Source organism: Malania oleifera, chromosome 9, assembly GCF_029873635.1.
Source record: "Malania oleifera isolate guangnan ecotype guangnan chromosome 9, ASM2987363v1, whole genome shotgun sequence".
NCBI classification, from domain to species: domain Eukaryota; kingdom Viridiplantae; phylum Streptophyta; class Magnoliopsida; order Santalales; family Ximeniaceae; genus Malania; species Malania oleifera.
Genome location: NC_080425.1, coordinates 32,549,354 through 32,557,360, shown reverse-complemented (window position 1 = coordinate 32,557,360; position 8,007 = coordinate 32,549,354).

The following is an 8,007-nucleotide window of genomic DNA, read 5'->3' as shown; positions in this document are numbered from 1 at the left end:
CCGAACTCGATGACCAACTGGGCCACCATACAACATGAATTTCATAAAAAGTACTTCCCAATTGGGAAGACTAACCAGCTTTGGAGAGCCATCAAAAGTTTTTCATAGATCGATGGGGAACTCTTTTTTAAGACTTAAGAACGCTTTAGGGACCCGCTCCGTAAATGCCCACACCACCAGGTCCTCAAGTGGCAATTAGTCCAAACTTTTTACGAAGGGTTAGCTAAGAGAGATAGGTCCACGGTTGATGCATCATGTGGAGGTACTTTCCTTACTAAGCACGAGAACGAGACCTGGATTCTCTTTGAAAATCTGGCAGAAAATTCTCAGCAGCACATGGCTGCCACCTGTAGACTACCCAATCCAACAACTTCTAAACCAAAGGGAATTTATAAGTTGGCCACAAGCCAGGACCTAGCCCCTACCCTGCATGTCATATAAAAAAAAATTAGACCAATGCTTGTCCTTAGGACCACAAACAATGGCATGTGCAGAGGTGTGTGCAATCTGCTCCAACCCTTCCCATACATGTTACAGTTGCCCTCATGCGCATTCCTAACCTGAACTTGTGCACAAGGAAGTAAAGGCCACCCACAATTAGTATGATAAGCCCTATAATAACCCTTATTCCAACACATACAACGCTAGGTAGAGACAGCATCATAACTTCTCGTGGAGGTCGCAAGCTCCGGGTTTTGAATCTCAAAGACCTCCACAAGCCCCGAATGTTACCTCCATGCCAATTCCAAAATTTCCAAAGTCATCCTGATTCAGCCCCCAGATCTTCAGCCACTCAGCAGTTGTCTCTTTTGTAGCCCAATTACGTCACATTTCAAGAGACGGTGCTGAGATCCGTTAAAAATATTGATGCTGATTTCCAAGCAGATCAGCAACTCCTTCACTCTCACTGTCAATCCATCGCGAAGCTAGAAGCCGCCTTGGGGCAACTAGCTACCACCTTGAGTCGAAGAGATGAAGGCAAGCTGCCAAGTCAGCCTATGGTAAATCCTAGGGGAAAATATGGGGTAGAATGTGAACCGGACACTGGCCCCTTATCATATTTTGAGCAGGCCCAGTCGATAACCACATTTCAAAATGGCAGGCTAATAGCTGAATAAGGCAAGGAGCAGTTGAGCACGAGGGAGACCCAAGACGAAAAACTGGAAATACCCAACGCTGATTCATGCACTCTTTCTTCCTCTAGTTGGGTACAAAGACCATTGAGTCTCACGCCTATCACCAGAAGGACCACACCTCACTTCGCCCCCTATAGGGCTTTTCATGGCTACCCAGTGACACATCTGGCAGCCCCACATGCACCCTCTATATTTAGGAAAGAGGCTTCCACTAAGTCCATCTGGGACATGTTTAAACAAGTGAGAATGGATTAGTCTCTCCTCGATGATATTAAGCAATCACTTGCATTCATAAAATTTCTTAGGGACTTGTCAACACAGAGGATAGAATCAAAGGAGCACATGGATGGTTTGGTTAGGCAGACTGAGCGTAAGAGTTCCATAATACTAAAACACCTTGTTCCTATACTAAAAGACCCCGGATTACCTACTACTTCATGTGTAATTGGAGATTACACCATTGATGGGGCCCTTCTAGATTTAGGAGCAAGTGTGAACATCCTTTCATACTCGGCCTATCAAAACTTAACCCATGAGTGTTGCGACCCACCTCAGTTTCTTTATACCTTAGTGATCAATCTCTTAAGAAACCCCGGGGTGTGGTAGAAGACGTGGTAATCAAGGTGGGAGATTTCCATTATCCTATTGATTTAATTATTTTAGACATGGAGACTTCCACAAACTCGATCTCTGTCCTTTTGGGACGACCATTCCTAGCCACTATTAATGCTTGCATTCAATGTAGGACAAGAATTATGGACATCTCATGGGGCCATAAGCAATGTAGGCTGAACATATTTAACGCTTCCCAACATCCTCTGAACACCACCCAAGCTATGGATGAAGACGTGATTGAAAAAATTGTTAGGGAATAACTCCTTCAATGTTATGGCAATACCCTTGGGAAAGTATGCTTCGACTTGATATCCCTACCACTGCTAAATTTGTGGACCCTTTTGAGCAATTTATAATAAAATATGAGTGGGTCTCCAATTCTGAACATAAGTTGGGGGTATGCAACTTCGGGTGTGAGGAAGAAAAGAGAGACGCCAATGCTACTTGGGAACCAAGATGAGTCCAAATTGAGCTTCAATACATCTGACTGAAGACAGTAGACTTAACACTTCCGGGAGGCAACCCAATAGTTTTCCTTTTCCTTTTAGGTTCTTATAGTATTTAGAATAGATTAATTAGAAGTCATAGTCCATAGAGTAGATTTTAGGATAAGTTGGGGATGCGGCTAATGCGGCGACCATCATATACTTGGGCGACTAGGTCCAACCCTTGCATTGTGCTGAATTTCAGTATTTTCTAATAGGGTCAACCATGTCCACGACTAGCACCAAATTGTGTGCACCCTAGTCGATGACTCAGCAACGCCATTTAAAACAAGCTTTCACGCTTGCCTTTTTTCCTGCTTTGTCGTTCTCCTTTCGACTGTGTCACTAGTATCAGTCCACACTCACCATAATGTATTCTCCACCATTGTACTAACTTTTGATACTAATGACATATACATGGTGCTTTTGGCTGGCATTGGTCTTTTGTGCTACAGGGTATCTCTGCATGCATCTTATTCTAGTTATTGTATTTTGAAGGTACACTCTTTGTTCTTACTAGCACATTGCACTATCCTATCTCTTGCCCGGGTTCTATTTTTCTTTCAACAATTCAGTGAGGACACTAAAGTTCTAAGTTGGAGTAGGGGGTGGCACATTGCAAGGCACATTCATGCACAAAAATAGCACAATTTTAATTTTTTGAAAACATTCTAGTGAACCATGCTTACATATTTTATACCCTCTACATAAACCTATATAACCTAATGTTACATGCATAAGCTTTTCAGTTATATGATTTCATTATGCTCACTAACAATGTAGTAAATTAGTTGTGTAAAGATCACATAACATGGCCGACAACTTGATATTACTCTAGGTCGTTAACTAGTGGTTTGTTTGGGTTAATACTACAATTTAAACTCTAGTATTTACATGGTACTTCACGTGGCTAAAAACACATTTACACATGATTTGTAACACTTAGGGTTCTTTGAGAGCATTGAGAGAACAACCGTGGCGACTATGACACCGTGTGAGGTACTATTGAGTCATTCATTCATTGCTTGAGTTTTTGATGTCAAACTCTAAGTTTGTAAAACTTAACTTTCCTTCTTTTGCTAGTTTCCTTTGTCAACTAGTCTTTGCTCTTGTATTTGCTAGCCTAGAGGTGACATCAAATGGGGAGATATAAATATAGGTCTTGTAGCTTACTCAAGACATAAAGGTTAACCCCCCCCCCCTTTAGAGACTGACTTTTTCCATGGACTCCTGTTCGAACTACGTTCTCATTGGAAATATGAAGACAATATAAAAGGTGATGATTGTTTTAGCTAACCATGCAAATAAGGAAAATGAAAAAGAAAGAGAAAATTGAGCAAATAAAAATGAAAACAAAAGTATACACCTGCTCTCAAAAAAGATAAAAAGGTCAAGCTGAGGACACACACTACGAATCTGCATGTATGAAGGATCTTTCGACCAATGCATTTTCTGAATTCACGCAAGTCTGGGAATAAGTTCCTCTAGGGCAGTCTTGATTAAATGTGGCAAGTGAGTGAGAAGATGCTAGGGTGAAGGACCTGACACCTCAGTAAGGGCTGGATTCCTTTCTTATAAGACTAGTTCACTCCACACTTCCAGCGTTAGTTCTTCAAATATATAGGATGCTTGATAATGACACTCTTCCTCGCGTATGAGAGTGAACCCATTCTCTTGAGTAAATTTTAAGGGAATAAACTAGTGAGGATGAGTCAATATGATCGTTCTGTAGGTGCCTCCGAGCATTCTGAGTGAGACAAATCACATCCTTTACACATGCCCTATGACGTGGTCTATCTTTACTTGGATTTACATGCTAATATTAACTTTGAATTATAATCATAGGTTGATTCCTTATGAGTGGTGTCTTGAGAGAGCTGTATTGTGTTGAGTTTTGCATGATTGAAATGCTACAAAGTGTGTATAATGGAGTTGTGTATGAAGGAATCTGTATGTAATAAGGTTATATCTCTGTATGTAAAATGTTATGATTATGTTGCATGTGTTTTTATATTTTGTTTACTGCACTAGTGTTTATGGGTATCGGCTTGGAAACCCTCACGAGACTAGAACTCATCCACTAGGATCAACTTAGGGGTTTAAAGCCTTGTTGCATATGGTAAATGCAACTATGTTTCTCGCGAAAGAGGATATAGGTAGGATTTGGTAGTTTTCTTAGATTTTTCTTTACTCGAGGACTAGCAAAGTGTAAGTTGGGGGTTGTGATGAGTCCCAAAAATACATGATTTTAGACCCTCATTTACCTTTTTTTATCCTCATTTTATTATGTAGTTACCCAGAGTTGTCGTTGTTCAGAGTTATGCAAGGTTTGTTTGTCTTTTCAGGAAAAACAAGTTAAACTATGGAATTAGGCATTACAAGAAGTCAAGGAGGATTTGAATGATTCAAAGCTCGAATTCATACGTTCAGCCAAGCTCTAGAAGCTTCAGATCATAAATATACAAGAAGATGGTGCTCAACCATGTGACGCAACCAACAAACCACAGGGGCGACTTAGTTTTCCACTGCAAACTCCAAGGTTCAGACTGAGATCATAATGCTACAAGGTTCGACCAAGTGCACAACCAAGTGACACTCTGGAGCGACCACGTCGAGATATTGAGGCAGAACTAAAATTCAGAAGTACCGAGAGTCTCGACAAAGTGTTCAATTAAGAGACCTTTAGGGGCGACCACATTGAGATACTGAGATTTCCTAAAGATCGAGATACTGCAAGTCTCAACCATTAGATCGACCATCAAGACCCTAAGGCAAGATGAAGTCGAAGATATTGAAGATTTGAATCCCCGAATTCCTGCGAGATCCTACTAGGGTGCGCACAAGAATGCTAGAGGAGCGACTCGGTCGACAGCGACGATCTGCTACGCGAGATTTGCTACAAATTTTCCTAACTTGTAAAACAACCCTTGTAAACCCTAAAGCCTATAAGTATTCGCTACGAACACAAGCTTTGGGTTCCTCTTTGGCCTCTCTTAGGTTAGTGACAGACCTGGGAAGTCATTAAGAGCCAATTTAGAATAGAAATAGAGTAGTTTTAGTTCCTGTATGGAGTGTTCGATAGCCTGTGACAACCGGCAGTGTTCATACAACAACCGTGTATGTTAGATGATCTCCTCTTATACTTCTAGCATTAGTGACAAACGTTTTGAATGATAAAGGGATGATCTTTTTACTCATGCTTTCATTTACTTCTTTCCATTTACTTGATGTGTGTTTGATGAAAAATTGCAGATAAGGATAAGCACTACTACGTATCAGTCAGAGAAAAATAGTCGGCTACAAAACCGCGGAGGTGTTCATTATCGTTGAGACAAGGTATACTCTGGTTCCTGACCATACTCCGGACAGTTGGTGCACCTTTGCTACCCTGTGCCCTCGATCGCCCCTCTCTCGCTTTGGCCCACTCGGGTTAGTACTTCTACGGAAGTCTGGATGAGTGTAGTTAGAAGCATGGCATCCAACGTTTGATTTGAACCACGGTATCACTTTGTAGGAGTAGGGTAACTTAGAAATTTACTTGCTTTCCTGTAGTTTAGATTTATTTGATTTTAGTTACATGTTTTCCAGTAGTTGTTAGATAATCACCATTGCAAAATACCATCTTTCACTTCTTTTTCATAACAAGCTTTAGTGAACTAAATTGGAAGTGGTTTAATAACTGCACTTCAAGTCTTCGTGGTTCAATACCCAACTTACCCACTTTCTACTAAACTTGGGATAGTTAGGTTGGTAGTTAACAACCCAAGCCTTGGTGAGCCTACCACCAAGTTAACATAGAGCTAAGGTGAGTGTGTAGTTATTACACCCCCTAGCTCCAAAGAATGAAAACAAGGCAAGCCTCCATATGTCAATAACATGGATTAGATAGGCATCCATTTGGCCAACTACTTGATCATCTTTCCCTCTAGGCTTTCAAGAACAACTATTGTATTAACTTTTTGAAGTCCCTTTGCACAATCCAACAAAGGCTTCCTTCCTCCCATGAAAGCACTTCTAAATAGATGAGGTTCTATATGCCCAAGGGACCAAACATACAGTAATTGGGTACCACATGGTATAGATTCTTCCCCCTTCTCTTGGAAAAATTTGAGAGATAAAAGATTCTTAGCAATGATGGAAGGGATTGATGCTTGTCCCTTATGCTCCATTTTTTAAAACACCATAACAACTTTGAAGTCATGAAGGAAGTAGAACAAGGCCATAATTTGCTAATGCCAACAACTAGAGTCTAAGCTTGAAGTATGGATCATTAAGGTGCCTTTTGAAAAGGTTCTCTAGCTTATTTCAATCTCATCCCTCGATCTCACCCTTCTTTTGAATCATCCCCTCTAACTCTTTTGCTTTGTTCCCATGGGTCGAATCAAAGCTCCAATCAGATTAGTGTTATGATAAAAAATGAAAACCTGATCATAAGCTAACTTTGGCAATTGCAACAATTCTTCATACTCTTTAATAAGTTGAACCATGTTGATTGGTCCAAAAGTGAAGCATCGATAAATTAAATCCCAATGTTGGATCATGAAGTTGAGGACCTTCTAATCAACCTCAACTCTAAGTATATCCATGATATGACCATATATTGATGTGCATTTCCTTTAGTCATCCTCCGATAAACAATTCCAACAACCCAAGATGCCAATTATATCTTGTTTCTTGATCCAAAGACTCATTCTCCCTGGCAAGGTACTTTGAAAATATGGTGGAATGACATATCTCTCAATTGCATGTTGCTTCTCCAAAAGATACACCTCTTCTATTACATTAATTGGTCTCACCGACATGTTTATACCTATGCAATTCAATTCTAACTAGAGTAATACAAATACAATCTCATGACATGTTAGCATGCCCTTAAGGATCATGTCTATGACTCCTTGAGTTTTAACATGTTGTTTTCTTCCAAAGATTGGATAAAGTTCTATCTTAAAATATAAGATAATGTTCTCTAGTGCATGGGTAGGCTCTATACAAAACAAATTCTAAAGGCTCCCAGATTGTCTTCTAAGAGAACAACCCAAGTGAAAGAATTTTCATAAGACCCATACAGAGGATAAAGCCCTTTGAAAGTCGCATTATTCGTTTCTTCTCCTCTAACCTAAAGGAACAGGAGTTTATGTATAGGACTCATACAATATAGTGTAGGTGTGTGAATTGGAGCACTTATGAAATGCAAAACATGCATGAACATGGCAATACATACATATCATCTCTTTTCAACATACATGCATAACATATACACAAGGAAGATCACAAATAACTATAAACATAAACAAGATACACACAATCCCACAAGAGGCGGCTCAACTCTCAAATTCCCCAGTGAAGTTACCAAAGCTATCAATACCAAACTTAAATGACTTGTTTTGGTTGCCAACATATTGGTGACTAGATAAAAATCAAGTAAAGAGAAACCAAGCCATCAGTTCCTTAGTTAGCTTTTGTGTTTATCAAAATGGAGTTGCCACGTTATTTTAGTTTTTGAAAAAGTAAAACAAAGTTTTTAAAAATAGATTTGATCTCGGATTACGGTTGTGAATAAGGGAAGGTAGACTTTTAAACCTTCTTTGAATAAGGTTTAAAAGACCTAACTTGTAGAACAATCACTCCAAGAATGGTAATTGAACTTACCTTATGTAAGTGTGTCTCTCTCATTTTGAAATTCATATTTTGAGGAAAAATATTAAAGATAAGGAAAAAAATCACTTTTCGTTGTTTTCGTTCGATCGCCTATAGAAAGCTAATAAATAACC